Below are 17,911 nucleotides of genomic sequence, written 5' to 3' on the forward strand. Positions count from 1 at the left end.
GTTGGCAAAATAGAGGGAGCAGTGAAATGTTCACACCAGGATCTCATAGACCAGAGAGATTATGCAACCATTGTTGTAACTTAACCCAAATGATGTGATAAGGTTGTTTAACGCAAAACAGTTCTTTGGCACATGATTTTAATAAACATGAAATGATAGAGTGCAGTCAATAATGAAAGTGTAAGAAAAATATTAAGACACTTGAGTATCGCGATATTATGTTTTGTCATACTGTATTGATTCTTGAAAAGTCTTGAAAAAACGTAGCATATGTATATGGTTGTCTTCTTTATATCACAATACATTGAGCCGTAACCCCTGTATCAGGATAAGTATCCTATCACCACATTCTTGCTAAGAAACGCTCCTAGTCAGACCAAGTATTAAGGCCCATTCCCACCCTACCTACGGTAAATAAGGATACAAACCTTTTCGTCCGGTCACGAAGGTTGTTTCGTCCGTCGCCAGAGAGCTTACGAATCCCGAGTGCTCCGGACAAAACGGAGCAATTCCACTGTAAACCGAGGCGGCAGTATAGAGTCAGAAGTCTAACCATTTGCGAAAATCGACGAAGCATAGTAACTGGACATTTAAAAATGGTGCAAAATTTTTAAGGGGGTAATCTGCGGGTTGGTGAGGACGGTACATCCAGCTCTGTCATCGGCAAATCCAAAGAAAAAACTCGCCGTTAAGGTGTGGGCTCTCATCGAGTGGTTTCACATGCCAAAGCACTTTTTGCGCCTCTTTTGACGGATTTGATTTCGGATGACACAAAGTAAATCATCTCCTCTACAGGCGCCATGTTTGCGATTGTCGATGCCGGTAATTTGCGACACGGACTGCCCTGTAGAGGATGTATTGCGTAACATCCATAACAATGCTGAAACCAAAGGCAACATTTGGCAAAGGACGGACAAATTTAGTCCAGATCCAGAGATATGAATCCACCTTTGTTTTTTAATATCAGCTGAATCCAACACGACCGACCCCGATGAATTCAACACATTAGGCATTAATTGAGTGTTCTGTCCTTTTTGTAAATATTTCCCAATTTCTTTGAACAACTAAGAGCCACAGATAGTCACAACCTTAATAAAACTAACCATGTGTTTATCTTGCTAAACACTGAGCTCAAGGAAAACGTGAAGATCAAGTAAAGATCACACAGACGGACCGTCCCCAGGGAACATACACAGATGCTTGTTTAAGTATAGAGCTATCACTGCAGGGTGATTATTACAAAAACATGTTTTCACAGACAGTTTTAAGATTGGCTAATAAACTGACAAAATGACTGTGTATGTAGATTTTGTTTGAGTCTTACCCTTTTTGAAGTTTTTACACTCCCACACACACACGTACACACACTCTTTAAAGACGGTCATGGGTCATTCGCAGCATTGGCTGACATTCAATGAAGCTATTAAGCTGCGTGAGAAAGTACCCTGATGCAACTTTGAGTGAAAAGTTACAGTAAACACGACTGCATCAAACACGACTGCAACAAACACGACTGCAACAAACAGGCTCCATATGGATGAGTTTCTGCTTTTTTCACCAGAATTCCAGTAATGTGTTTCCGTTGTTTGCGTTGAGCTTCACTTTTCTGGATAAGTAAGACTTCTGTTGTGTCAAACACTGAACCCACTCCTCTGGGTGATTCCATGTCATATGTTATATTATGTTTAGGCATTAGGTCACTGGCTATATAACATCAACTTGATGGTGCAAGTGCAATCATACCAGTCACCCTCTATGGAGTTTATTAGTGGTAGTCGTAGTCGTATGGATTACTCCAGTCTGAGGGTTGTTCATAGCAAAACGATCCTGTGGTAAAGACAGACAGGCCTGACTGAACTGTTCCTTCCTGACTGCTGGGAGAAGATGGGAAGGTTGTGTTTTGCTTCAAGTAACAGTTTGTTCTTGTAGAACTAGCTTAAAGATGACGATATGTATTGTCATTTTCATTTTGCATGCATGATGTTAGATTGCAATTGAATCAATATATCAACCCAGGTCGATGTGTCATTACACCCCTATCAAGTACTACTCCTAACTCTTTCTGTGGTCTACAGTGTAGCTCCTATCTCTCCAAAAAGGAAAGTAATTACTGATGCAATGAACACTTTTGACTGGGACGAGGATCAGCGGACAGTATAATAAAGTCATAGCACATACAGAATGATTTACAAACTTTAGTGTTCAGTTCCTTTGTAGGTTAAGACCACCGAGGTGCACTGTTCAAACTAAACACCACTCGACACTGACAAAAACACTATAAACTCGCTGCAGCCTCAATTTTCCAAGTGCCTTTCCATCAGCACGGCACTCACTGTAACCATGACGACTTCTTCGGCCGCCCCATCTGACTCTCCCTTACTTTGTTCTGCTGATGTGTTTAAGTCTTACATGCCAGCCGTAATCTTTCCTCAAACTGCCCGACAATAAGAATAAACGTGATACGTAGCTCCATTAGCACTGAGAAAACAGCTTTGGTAACGTCTGAAAGAATAGTAGACTAAACTAAATTATGTATTTTTGTGTCTATAAATGGGACTAATTGGATGATGAGGGAGGCACAGTGAGTGCAGCAGGTTGTGTAATAGGTCGTAGGCTTTTTGTTGGTGCAGTGCAGGTTGAGATGTGCCATGCTGTGCCTGACTTTCACAGGCTCCTTGACGTCGAGGCTCAGGAGGCACAGACTGGGACATTTTGTACCAGAAGAGAACGTCACACCACTGAACGTGAAACCATTCTGGGGTGAACATTTGATTTAGTTTTGGAACAGTGCCCTATGTACGAGAAATCGGGGTTAGTGTGTTTGTGTTTTGGAAAGGCTCTGTTGCACATCTCACACCTGCTCACTGATTACATTTGTTCTGATGCTGAGATCAGAATAATTTTAGTCCAAATAGGGTGAAAAAAACTACAGAACATTTGTGAAATATCGTTAAATCGTCTAACTGCAGATTTCATTGTTTCTCAAAGATTCAAATTTTAAAGATTTAAATAACACCTTTAATTGTACTCTGCTGTTTTATTTCATATCGGATACCTTTTTAAAGCTGCACTCAATATTTTTATACCACATCTAGTATGAAATGTGTTACTTGTTATAGAACTGTGCAGTGTCTGCCAGCTTTAAGGAGCGTTTTAGCGTCTTCAGGCCTATTGTTTTAGTTTTAACGCCTTTGACCGTGAGGTTCAGTCTTGGGTCTCCTCAAGCAGGCACCCGGAAATAGTCTCTAATAATCTACAGTAGTGCACAACATAACTTCTTTGGCTGCCCCAGTGTGAACCAAAATAAAACATGGAAAACATTTAATGTAGCCAATTTTCCATAGGGTGAGAAGTTCAGCCATCCGTGAGGAACTCGGAGTAGAGCCGCTGCTCCTTTGCGTTGAAAGGAGCCAGTTGAGGTGGTTCGGGCATCTAGTAAGGATGAACCCTGGGCGCCTCCCTAGGGAGGTGTTCCAGCACGTCCAGCTGGGAGGAGGCCTCGGGGAAGACCCAGGACCAGGTGGAGAGATTATATCTCCACACTGGCCTGGGAACGCCTCAGGATCCCCCAGTTAGAGCTGGTTAATGTGGCCCGGGAAAGGGAAGTTCGGGGCCGCGACCCGACCCCGGATAAGCGGGTGAAGATGAGATGAGATGAGTTTTCCACACATGCACACAACAGCTTGTCAGTGTCAGACGGCTTCTCATTCATCGTAAATACTCTCTTTGGTTTAGGCGAGGGCCGGTGCCTGGGTCGAGTGTGCAGGAGGCAGGACATGATGTAAGGTACGCTGCGGTAACTCAGCTGGTTCGTAGTTCGGCCATAAACAATCGAGTCTCTTGCCTTTCCTTAAATTTGTCTTCCAATTACTGTTTTTGTGTTATTAACCTTTCTTCTTCACGCTTGTATGTTTGTCCAGTTTTTCCACAAACACAAGACACATAAACACCATCACGTTGTACTGGAGAGCTAGCATGGCAGGGTAAAGTCACATTTAGCTCCTCTGGGTAATGTCTAGATCATTTCAGTTTTCAGTGCACGTGTGAAAGTGGCTTCTGAGAGCACCTTCCCAAAATTATATTTTAAACTATACCAAATTTTATATTTTAAGTTTAATTTTGTATAGCAGTTGCAGAACACCTCAGTGCAAAATGCTCACACAAATTTAGTCTGACTTAAATAACTGTGAGGCCATTTTAATTCCCGCTACATATTCAGAATTAGACATTGTCTTGCTGTATCTGCAGCACTTTCCCAGCACTGCGTGGTTATTGTTGACCTTTTCCACTCTGTCTGGAAACGAACGTGGCATGTGACATGTTGGCTAACTAACAAGCTGCCTGGCATTCCTGTATTAGCCACTGTTTACTTGTTCCAGATCCTGACACCTGTTGTGCAGAGCTGGAAGTTGGGTTTACGGGAGCCACACCAGAGCCTAGGGCTGCTGCTAACTCATATTTAGCTCTCTCTCTGGAGCCACTGGAGGGATCCCACCTAATCAGGCATCAGTCCAGCGTCTTTCCTGTCCACGGTGTTTACTGTGGCCACCCGATCTCCTGCCACCAGCCTCTCTAGTCTCACATTAGCAGACAGTTGACTGTAAACTACTGGAGTGTGTTTGGTTACAGCGCTTTAGATAGGCTGTGTGCCAGTATGAAGTCCTAATCCACAAGGATATTGAAATTAATTCAGTGTGGAATAAATAACCATGCAAGTACAGGTGCAACCATGTTACATAATGTGAGAACTAAGTAACAACTGAATTGCATAATCATTCTTCACTAAAATACACATACAACATGTATAATATACTGCAGAATAATCAGTATCTGAATGGTTCAACTGGAACTTAAAAGCTCCATCTGAGTTGACTCAAGAATTGCCTATTTAATTGCCTCAGACTGGGAAAACAGATGCATTTTTATCAGCCTCAGTACTCTGTTCACAGTACTTCTGGTCCGGACTCAGTAGCTCAGTCCATAGGTGACTTGGCTGGGAACCGTCGGGTCGCTGGTTCGAGTCCCTGTGTGGACCATGTATGGAGCGTGGACTGGTGGCTGGAGAGGTGCCAGTTCATCTCCTGGGCACTGCCGAGGTGCTGTTGAGCAAGGCACCGAACCCCCAACTGCTCGGGGCGCTGGTCACTGGCAGCCCCCTCGCTCTGACATCTCTCCTTAATTTCATGTATAGGCCCTGTCTGTGCAGGTGTGTATTTCGGGCCTGTGTGTGTAACATGTATAATAATAAGAGTGAATTGAATTTCCCCGTGTGGGATAAAAATAAAGTACTTCATCTTCTAAATATTTCAGCAATTATCAGGTGAACTATCATGAAATTATCTAAAGACATTCATTCTTATTCTTAAGTGGACATATCCTCATAACTTTAGTGATCCCCCTGACTTGCTGCTAGCGCTGCCATGAGGTTAAAATGTAACTTTTCTAGTGATATGTCTTAAAAACTGAATTGGATTGTTATGAGATTTGGTGCAGACATTCATGACATTCCTCCTCAGGGTGATTTGAGATTCCTTTGAACGTTTGGTTTAATTTATGATGAAGTACCTGCAAAACTTATGACATTCCCATTAGCCTCAGCTGTACTATGTGGTGTTGTTTTTTTTGCTAAATAGCAAATGTTTACATGCTAAAACACGAGACTAAGCCGGTGAACATGCTAAACATTATTCGCTAAACATTGGCTTGTCGAGATTGTCTTTTTGAGCATGTTAGCAGTTAGCTGAAAGTACAGTCTCATAGAGAGTGTTGTTACCGTTCTGCAAGCATTTCTCGATTAACCCTGATGTCTGGTTTCAAAAATGCGGGAGTTGTGATTTTTGATTTGTTGTCCGGGATGCTGCTGTTGTGGCCAATTACCACATAGAGCTTTAAGCCTTTTTCTGGGTTATACCCTGTTACAGTGGAATGGGATATTAATACAATGCAGGGAAGAGCGGAAATTGCATAAATCATTGAGATTTTAAGCCTCTATCACACACATTTTTTAAAGTGTGACATATCACATTGGATACTATTATGATAATTTCCCCATAAGTCTATAACTGTGCCCCCCTTGACTAAACTGTTTATGCTTCATTATGGGAGGGGCAGAAGGTGTTAAAACAGTAATAAACTCTGGTTGTATTTGTGCACTGAGCTCACGTCTTTCTTGATGTGGTTAAAATCGGACACTGTGTCAACAAGTTATCATTTAGAAGAGAACAGACCTGTAGCTTCTGAGGGTGCAGGACGGATGTTTGCAGGACAGCACTGGAGACGGTGTCACTCTTGCTGCATTCTGGGAAACCTAAACTGACCAGCAGTGCGTGTGTGTGTGGTTCTGTCTGTGTGTGTGTGTGTGTGTGTGTGTGTGTGTGTTTATTATATTCTTAAGTGCAGTCTAAAGTCATGCTGTGATTTGCTGGGAAGCTGCTCTGGGAACGTGTTGACCGATTCACTTCACCCTCCCAGCATCATTCCTCTCCCCTCCCCTGGGCTTCATGACTTCACTTAATTCTCCTTTACTGTGCTTGTGCTTCTTCTTCTTCTTCTTCTTCTTCTTCTTCTTCTTCTTCTTCTTCTTCTTCACCTCTCCATTCATCCTCTCCTGTCTTCTATCGCCTTTTCTTCTTCTTCACCTATCCAGTCATCCTCTCTTGTCTTCTATTAACTTTCTTCTTCTTCTTCTTCTTCTTCTTCTTCACCTCTCCATTCATCCTCTCCTGTCTTCTATCGCCTTTTCTACTATCACTCTCTTTTATCCGGCTCAGTCAGGTTGTCTTTTTGGATGGGTCATATTAAAGCTCTCTTTCTCTCTCTCCCTTTAAATAAATAAACTTGAGATCATCTTACGCCACATCACTGTATTCCCAGATACTTACTTACTTATGTTGTTAGGACTTACGGCGAGGCACTAGTACATCGTCCTCCTCTCTTCCATCCTTCTCCTGCAGTCCTTTTTCTGTGTTTCTTGTACAAGAACTGTCAGAAATAATATTTGCCTTTTATATAACCCACATTGAAGCCTATTTTGTACAATAGATGTGCTTTTCTACATAATGTTAAGTGTGCAATGCTATTCTTGCGATGTAAAGATGATGACTTAAATTCACAATATGTAATTTTCTGCCGCTAAGGGTCTCTCAATTTAAAACAATAACAAAATACACAGTGTTGTGATATCGTGAACAGTGCTTATTGTTTCGGTTTTTGGCAGCAGCTGGATTATCCACAGAGGTCTCCGATCCAAACCAAACGCACACGGTGATTAAAAACAGTTGAAAACACTCAATGAAGCAGTTTCACATTACATCAGTGTTTCTTCGGTGCTCAGAGGACGTCCTGGAGGGGCTGGTAAAGTTTGCTCAGCTTGTTTCTCGAGTAACTTAGGCTGTGACGTGGGTCAACACCCCGATGATTAAGATATAAAGTCAATATGACCAAGATCTTAAGTGTATTATAAAAATGTGGCTTTAAACTGGATAAAAATTCAATTTCTGAAAGATTCTGGCAGAATCAACACTGACTAATGCACAAAGGAGATATGACGCTATTGACAGGTGAGGTGTAGCACTGTCGCCTCACAGCGAGAAGGTTCCAGGTTCGCATCCCGGCTCGGGCCCTTCTGTGTGGAGTTTGCATGTTCACTCCGGTTTCCTCCCACAGTCCAAAGACGTGCAGGTGTTCGGTTCATTGATGACTATTAATTGCCCGTAGGTGTGAATGGTTGTCTGTCTCTGTTCATCTATATGTACCCCGCCTCGCGCCCGATGTCAGCTGGGATCGGCTCCAGGCCCCCGAGACCCCGACAGGGATAAGCGGTTGAAGATGAATGAATGAATGAATGACAGGTGACCAAATGTAACAGACAGTTACTGTACCTTTAAGACAATTGCAGATTCCTTTAGTTTGAGAATTTTTGGAAACATTTGGGATAGTAAAACCACACGACTCAACAAACTAAAACATACATACACAAAATTGTAAGCAAGAAATGAAGTGTATGATGGATACAATTTACCCCTACTAACTCGCTTTACAATAATCTTCAAAAGCAAAAGCCCTTTCCTCTTTTTGGTTGAAAGCAGTATTATTCCATGTGTCAGTCTTTCATATTTGTGTTTGAATGCCTTGTTCTTATTTTGGATTTCATGGAAAACATGACGTCAGTTTGTCTTAACAGTCTCTCCCACCATTTTTCGAAAGCCGCCCCCCTTCCCTGTGAAGTCACGTCTTTCCTGTGTAATCTCATGTTAACAGACGCATCATTACCGGCATCTTTAGGACATAACAGCTGATATTAATGCACCACCAGTGTGGTAACACTTCACACACTAATTCAGGACTACATATACATTGTTCTATGATTGAATAAACAAAGTGGGAGTATTTCAAGATAATCCTGTAACCAGAAGGTCACAGCTGTGGGTCCATTAACAGCTGCTTTACTACACAAATCTGCCCTAATGAAGACATGTAGATTCATATTCATTTACACAGTTTTCACTCCCATCTGTGAACAGAGGTTGTTTCTTTTGGACTGCCTGGCAGAGGTAGGAGGCACAGCTACCAGGAATCGAAGCCCCGGTCTTCTCAGTTGTAGATGGAAACTTACCCCTTTACCACCCATGTGCCCCTGACCAAAACGTTTTGACCTGCATTCTGATCTAGACCCTGTCTTTCCACTCATGTGTTATGAGTGGAATAAAACAGAGAGTGCAACCCCAAGTTAAAACAAACTGCCATTCAAATCAATTATAATTGTGACAAAAGCTGCAAGTCTTCAGATCTTGTGCATTGATGTAAATGTAGTGAATGTGATCTCATTCGCATCTAGATTCTTCCTGAATTCAAATTACAAACAAGCGACGGACATTTTTTATTTATTTGTATTATCTGGGACACTGAAAACATAATTTATCTGTGGATGCACGTGGTTGTGCAGCGTAAACAGACAAAGTGTTCCTGGATGGGAATCCTTCCCAGTCTCCAAATCTCAGTCTATAAATAATCGTGTTGTCCCCATGTTACTGACTCAAGAGAGGGAGAGTGGGGGAACCAGGCCAACTCCCAGAGGATGACGTGTTTATTGATAACAGTGCAGCTGGAAAGCAGGCTTGTTATGCATGCACACAACTGCTGTGATGGTGAAAGGGCTGGGTATCACTGCCGATTTCCAGAATCAAAGGTCCCAATTAAATTTCTGATTCAATTCAATATCGAATGTGTCGTATGTTTTGGGAAATTTCAGTTAAGTAAACTAACTTTTTCTGGCCTTAACAGAGACTTTCAGAGGACTAATGCTGTGCACTATACAATAAACTCTCACTTCACAGCAGTATTGGCCTCCTCCACTTCCTGTTCTGTTTCAGGATTGAGTTTAATACTTTATTGTTTTATAAGGTGTTAAACTGCACCCTATCGAGCTGAACTCTTGCATCTTCACACTCCAGTTAGAGCGCTGAGGTAAACCATCAACCATCATAAGCTTTTCTCAGACCACAGAATCATATAAGTCACTACTGGAGACCCACCTCTCATCACGGCCGTTCGATTGAGTTGATTTTTACGCCTTGACTTCATCTTTCGTTGTAATTCAATTCTTTTGCTATCAATATATTTATTGTCTTCTGTTCTCACTGTTAGTGTTATACAACAGTATCTTGTGTCTGTTAAACTGCGTTTTTTTTAAATGTGCGATACAAATGCAGTTTGAAGGCTTGACTCTAATCTGGTGCATTAATAAAAATATTAATGTTAGCTGGAAAAGAAAATATGTATAAAACCTAGGATCCTCTTCTGACCTCCTTTTACAAACACACAACGCTTCCTTCGTAGTAGCAGATAGCGCACAGTAAAGCAATGCTGTAAAACTAGTCCTTCCCCATGAGCAGTTTATATATTTATTTATTTTAATACCTTTAATTTAACTTTGGTTAGCACTGTCGCCTCACAGCGAGAGGGTTCCTGGTTCGAATCCCGGCTGGGGCCCTTCTGTGTGGAGTTTGCATGTTGTCCCCGAATCTGCGTGGGTTTTCTCCGGGTTCTCCGGTTTCCTCCCACAGTCCAAAGACGTGCAGGTGTTCGGTTCATTCATGACTCTAAAATCACCCGTAGGTGTGAATGGTTGTCTCTGTTCGTCTCTATGTGTCCTGTGATAGACTGGCGTCCTGTCCAGGGTGGACCCCGCCTCACGCCCGATGTCAGCTGGGATCGGCTCCAGCCCCCCGCGACCCCGACAGGGACAAGCGGTTGAAGATGAATGAATGAATTTAACTTTAATTAGTTTTTTATTCATTTTATTATTTACTTATGTATTTTATTATTAAGGGAATTTCTTCCTTTGCATAAATGTTTGATGCTGGTGGAAAGGGAGTTAATAGGTAACAGATTACAATGTAAAATATATACATGTTGTAAGTATTGTGAAAGAACCTTCTATGAAATTAATAAAAATACGCGTAAAAATATATATGTACATCAATGTTTGCATTAAGAATTGATACCAAAGCAGTTACATTAATGCACGTTTTCATTCAGATATCTGGAGGTCAGAGGTCAAGGGACCCCTTCGGAAACCATCATGCCAGTTTTGAATCGGCGCTTCTTTGACACAGCCGCCGCAAAAATTATTGAAAACTTCTTCGTCAGTGGGTTTCAAATGTGCTCACTCATAATTCTTGAGGACGGAGGAAAGACCTGAGCTGTTATGTGACCAGCTTTGGTTCCCCTCCTCTCCGCTGTCCCCCCTGACATTTAGGTTGCTATGGTAACAGGGCGTCCCATTGCTGTGGGTACAGGGTGATTTGCTGGTCCGGGAATGCAACCTGTGGTGTGTTCCTCACCTCCTGACCCACGGACCTGGATAATGGATTTACCTCGATTCCTCTCTTTCTCTTTTTTTCATTCTCTTCTTCCACACACTCAGTTGAGGTAATTCTTTCTTATGTCAATATATATTTTTACATTTTCTAATTGTTTTTTTGTCTGTATGAGACTTTATCATCAGGCTTAGGTCTTAATGGCTGCATATAGTAAATACTGTACATTATAATGTATTCAAACAATAATTAAAAGTATGTATTTTTATTATATTTAAGCTGTCACATTTGAACAAAATAAATCAAATGCATAACACAGCTCTAGACCTTTCCCTCTGAAAACCACCTACACAAAAAAAAACAAATACATACAGGAAAAATGACTGTGTATGCATTTGTGTGCCCTGATTAGAAGTGTGTGTTATAAGGGCACTTAGCTGATAAAATCATGTTTGATTTTGATTGCACAAGTACAGAGAATCGGATGGTGAGCGGTGAGCGCACGGTTCTCGTCTCTTACCCCCTGTGGCCTTGGTGTGATTTATAATGACAAGGACTGTAGGGCTGTGCAGTATGACCTGAACTACATAACGGTATATATTCAATTTCTTTAATAGAATTTAATACAATAGACGACCCTGAAAGTGTGCAAACTCAACTAAATAAGACAAAGTCCACAGCCGAGCTCTCCGTTCTGTGAGGTCCAGTACAGTGTAACTTTGAGCTAAATGCTAATCTCTGCATTTGGTTAAGCGCACACTATCAGTGACGGCTGAGTAAGCTGCACTAATTAACGTGCGTTGAGTCGCCTGTTGCTCGCAATGTTCTTTTCTGTTATGACCTTATGGCGATTGTAATCTATATCGAGACAAACTATATTGCCAAATCCTTATCATGGCGTACATCTAAACGTCGATATGCCAATTATACCGTCAGCCCCTGAACTAATCCCTTAGATTGAGCCGTGTAACTCTACCTACACAACAACTACATACAAACATACTGTACACACACACACACACACACCAATGAAGTGGAACCTTGTGAAAGTCGAACCCACTTGTTAATTACAATGATTCCTTTTCCAGGCGATGCCCTTTGTTTCCGACCACGTTTCATAACCAGGCAGTAATATTTATGTACATATTATGTCACAGATATTGGCTCATATTCCAGGTCGGATCTCAGTTGGAATATGCTGTGACAAGCACCTTTAAAAGGCCCCTATACTGTAGGTGTAGCAGTCTTTAAACATCAGTATATTATAATGCATTTAATTATGACACCTTTCTATTGCTATTGCATGCAAATAAGAATTGTATATGTATATCTATTGTTACAGATTCTTTTATATTTAAAAAAAACTTGGTGGGTTGCACAGGTGGTTTGAACCATGTCGTAAAAGTTGGTTAATTATTCTCTGTGGGTTCAACACTGCTAGAAACCTGCTGTAATGTTAGTATTTTTGATTATATGAAATAAGTGGAGCTTTAAAGTTCAAGACGTGCAGAAATTTTGCAAGTGCTCAAATGAATAGCCATATCCATATACAGTTTATGACAGTCTATTTCAAACCATCTTTAATAGGTGTGTGCATGTGTTTAGAGTGGGCCAAGTGTAGTGTACGTGATCAAGGAGAGGATCGGAGGGGATTATTTCTCAGCTGCCTCTGTCCATTCTCCCTGCTGGAAGTATTCTCCTCCAAATGCCATCAGCTGTTGAATGCAGGGAAAGAGCATAACAGTACCCAGGATACTGCCTACAAATATTTGCATGGACTAGAAACAAAGAAACTACGATAAACTCTTAAGAGCACGTCAGTGTATTCTGGAGGATTTGTTCAGTCAGTTCCCGCCACCTCACATCCTCCAGTCTCTCATTTGGACGCACAGGGAGGATGAGAGATGGTAGTGATGCATCGATCAACTCCAATATTCAAAAGTGCAGTCATTTTTATGTGTTCTGCAACGGTCTTTTGTAAGGAACTATAGGAAACCCCCTGGGCGCCTGCCTAGGGAGGTGTTCCAGGCACGTCCAGCTGGGAGGAGGCCTCGGGGAAGACCCAGGACCAGGTGGAGAGATTATATCTCCACACTGGCCTGGGAACGCCTCAGGATCCCCCAGTTAGAGCTGGTTAATGTGGCCCGGGAAAGGGAAGTTTGGGGTCCCCTGCTAAAGCTGCTGCCCCCGCGACCCGACCCCGGATAAGAGGCTGAAGATGAGATGAGATATAACAGTCATAGTGGGCGAACTTGCATATAAACCTCCATACAAACCAATTTGCAGCAAGTCGCAGACTCTCTGAGGGGAGGTTTTGTGACAAATGAGCAGCAGAGTAGCACGAAGCACGGAGAGGCATCTTCAGTGCACTATGTTGCCTTGCTGCTAGAGAGGAATTAGGGATTGCAGAATTTAATCACTTATACATATTCACACTTATCACATATTTCTATTAGATAGTCAAAACAGAGTTCTCAAACTAGTGAGTGTGGCACATTTTACAGCCATTTACGGTCAATATGGCCAAAATCTATTACCCTAATATAGGTAATTTCATATCTCTATAAGGATATATATCACAATATAGCATGTTCCCTCAAGATATTTTACATCAGATTGTTTGAAAACTTTGTGTCAGTCTGTGCTTGTTAATATCAGTTTTGATGACGTAATAACCCAATATATTGTTTCATCGCGATACGATTTCCACTGAAATACGATAAAGGATCATACGGAGTTACCATAACAGCTAACAGCAGCTAACAATTCGCCATTCCCCCCCCCCCCCCAACTACTCAAATGACCATGGCAAATGTTCATTGTATTACTATATATCCAACCAACAAGCATTTTATATTATGAACAAACATTGGGCCTAAAAACACCAGAATTTAGAGAGATTTTACCGTTAAACCCAAAATTGTACCAACAATATAATTTTAAACAGTCTGAAAATAATAAAATTGAAAATCTAAACGTAACTGGTTTAATATTTAAGGAAAGGTGCAGGAAATTAAGATGCTGTGTTATTTATTTATAGGACAGTTGTTTTACTTTCACGTCTTCATTTTAAATGAAGCTTTTAACAACGTCATTGAAAGACGAGTGCGGTGCACATGTTTTTCTGGACATTGTTTTTGCTAAACAACGTCCTTGTGTACAACGCACGCAGCCTCCACAGCCTCTTTCAGGAAAACAAGGCTTCCCCAAGGGCACAGGCAGTTCTTGCTCAATACTTGCTCATTCCGGGCAATCACGTCACTAAAACACATACGATAAATGAAATGAAATAAATCAAGCATGCACATACACACACACCTTTACACACACCTACGGTTAAACAGGAATAACAAATATCATGTGATGTCACTTGAGTAGCAGCTGCTGGCTCGATCATGAGTGACCTTAGATCTACTCAAAATAGAGCAAGGAAGTATTTCCAAGTTCACGTCCACGACTTATAACCTTGCTGAATGTGTGTGTACATGCTTGTGTGTGTGTGTTTGTGTGTGTGTGTGAGAGATGAGACACCGGATGACCAGTCTCCGTCTCGCCCTCCTGAGGTGTCACTGAGGAATGCATGACGAAATCCCGGCGCCATTCTAGGCCATAACGTCACTCCTTTAAACTCTGGGAACACGGCAAAGGACAGCCCGTGAGGTTGAAACCTTGAAATGCAAAAAAGTTGTCACCTCGGTGCGACTGATCGCACGTTACCTGATGCACATGCCACTGTTGGCGATACTACAAGTTAATATTAGTAACTACGGATGACACTCGGGTTTGCCCCCTGAGTTTCTGGTGTTTGTGTACATGTTGCCATGCCCACTGTGACTTTGATTATGGATTATGATATGACATGTATGATGTATGTACATGTATGTTTATTGCCCTGTTATATAGATGATTACATACTCCCTCATTTCACGTTTAAGTAATACTGTAAATTATAACTTTGAGTTGGTTTTCTGAGCTGAACTTTTGCTTTTAAGTGTCAAAAGCGATGTTCACACTACAGGTCTGTTTTAGGACATGACACCTCTCTGTTACCAACATGAGTGCTGCTTTAGGTGACGGCCTGTTTGCGTAACAGATCATTAAGTTTGTTATCAGACACCAAAAAGGTTGCACAAAGGTTTATAATGCTGTCAAACAGGATTTTACTGGTCTGGGCAGTTTACATATTCGTCAACTGTCTCTTTACTTCATAAAACACTTCCAACATCTGACATTTATACCTTGGCGTGCCCCCGTCTGCCATGACACTGATACATTTAGTCATGACGGTTACAGTTAAGATGACATGACATAATAACTTGATGATTCTGGGACTGCTGATGAGTCTCTACCTCCAACAAGAAAAGCCTCTCCATCTATGGCATTGCTCATGTGCTTGTCTTTGGTTATATTATGAAAAACGTGTCACATTTTGTCTTGTATTCATTAGGACTGTAGTGTGAGAAAGCTTACTAAAAAGTGTGCATGTAGACATTGATTTAATTTGGTATACTTCTGCAACGTTGTAGCGAAGGTGGTTTGTGGTTGTCTGTGAATGTGATGGATGCAAAGTGTCTCATGGGAATGCTTTCTGATACCATCTGTGATGCCAGAAATCTCCTTTTAACACATTAGAATCGGTTTTGCTGAAAGAACATGATTCTTTTTATATTTTGTGCCACAAAGAAATCCAGATTTTCTGCAACATCTGACTTGTAACTCAATGTCACAGGCTGAAAAAATCCTTTTTACATAACCTATACCAATGATAGTGGTAATAATTATTTGATGTAAGCATGGATGTCCTACTTTACATGTGGAGCCTTTGTTACATGTTCTCTCTCTGTATCTGGGTTTCTTCACGGTGCTCCAGTTTCTACCACAGTCCAAACCCATCCAACCCAGGCGGATTTGTACAGAAACTGAGAATATCTCAAGATCACATGTTAATAAATCCGTTATCACGAGAAAACAAAAGGTTCTTTCCTCACATTACCTCTAATATTTATTGCCAACTGGATGCTAACACATCTGCTTCAGGTTGACCACTGTATGTAAGCCCACCCCTCACAATTATTAACCTTAATGTAAATGCCTTCATATCAAATCACCAGGGAAACATTCTTACAACAAATGGCAAAAGTTCATATGCTTTAAAACTCCCAAACCCACAGTTTGAACATCATGGTCCAGTCTTATGAATGAAAACAAAAGGTGGCTGCAGTGAAAATCTACAACACAAATAAATACAGTATGAAAAAAAGAGTCTGCCCTAAGAGTGAACAGCGGCCTGACAGCTGTGGCATTTCAGAGGAGGCTGAGCTGTTGAAAGGACTGTTGTTACCAAAAACCAGAACTCGTGTACCCTGTCTAATCTTCTGTCAGTTCAACTCATTCATCAATCTACTCCTCCGCATCTTGCGTACAGTACGCGCTCAGGCCTGTTTTTATAATGGTAACAAGTTGGGAGGAGGAAGCTTTGACAGAAAACAACTCATGATGAATTATCTCCAGAAATCTGCCTTTTGTTTTCTCGAAAATCTAATCAAAATGAAATAAATGGGCCCGTGATCACAGAAAAACAAGCTTTGTTATGTCGAATCATCTCACGGAAATTCTCGGCTTCCGTACATTTGTCTACTTGTTATCACAAGTTCAGCTCATTGTTTCTCCATGTGGAAGTACTCATCTGTAGCTGCCGAACATTAAGGTACGAGATGAGGGGGTTGTACCAACACAGGGACTCTTGTGTAATAACCCCCTGACCTTGTTTATCTCTTCTGCAGCGTGTTTACATTATGAACACTGTAAGCAGAGCTGCCTGCATGTTTAACTTTAGAGGGAAGGCTCCAGGCCCCTGTGTAACCACATATAGCTCGTTTGACGGTCTGACTAGACCGTAGCTACTTTGGAAAATAACCAACCTATTGATCCTGACGGAGGAACTGCCTGGTGAAATGCTAAAATTTCCGTCTCCAGTTTAATGGCGCAAAAAAAAAAGAAGATAAGGAAATTAAAGGTAAACAATAGATGTAAAGTGCTCCATACAATAATAACTACCCATTAATGGCTGCATATTAAAACGTTATTAACTATTTAATTCATCAACAACTACTTTTTACAACCGATTAATTGGTCATTTATTAAGAAAAAAGGTCAAAATTCTCTGATTTCAGCTTCTTAAATGTGAATATTTTCTTGTTTCTTTCCTCCTCAACGACAGTAAATTCAATATCTTTGAGTTGTGCACAGAACAAGACATTTATGATGTCATCTTGGGCTTTGGGAAACATTTGGCAACATTTTTTATCATTTGATGACATTTTGTAGAAAGACAGATCAATCAAAAATGACAGTAATCGTAAGATGCAGCCTTAAAATGTGTTTTGCCTTAATTTGGCAATCAAACTGAGTCTGGAGTAATGCATGTGGCAGTAAATGAGTTGGACAATTAAATTAACATCTCTCATTAAAATGCAATGTGACACAAAAGCACCATGAAGTGCAGATGTTCATCAACCTCTGTCTGTCCCGAGGACTCTGTCCTGCGTTGTCATAGAATTTCTCAGCCTTGACTTTGGTTTGGTCCACTTTTCATGCTCCTATGTTTTTGAGGTTTATTTCACACCAGACCACAGCAATCAGACAAAGAAACTACAGACACCAACATAGCAATACAGTAACACAGCTAGAAAGCAACAACACCTGGCCTGAAAAGGAGATGAAGCATAGCTTTTTAATTTCTCTTCTCGGTTGTTTCTCTTCTGCATCTATTAAACATCTCCATTTCTGTGTCGACTGTCTTCCTCTCCCTCACTCTCTCCAAATCTCTCTCGCCCCTACAAATCTGTCAAAGCCCCCTCACCTAAGCGCACACACTCTCCTCATATGTTTATTTTGGTGGGGTGACTCTGACTGGCTGACGGCTCTGAAGGCCGGAACCATGACGGAGTGAGGAAGGAGGGGAGAGGGAGGGACCTGGCAAATAGGGAGTAGGGGACGAGAGAGAGAGAGAGTGGAGAGACTGAGTGGGTAGTGAGCTGCTATAAAAGAGAGTGCTGGAGCTGTCGGTGGCATTAACCTCAGCAAACTGA

This window comes from Echiichthys vipera (assembly GCF_963691815.1).
Source record: "Echiichthys vipera genome assembly, chromosome: 7".
NCBI classification, from domain to species: Eukaryota; Metazoa; Chordata; class Actinopteri; order Perciformes; family Trachinidae; genus Echiichthys; species Echiichthys vipera.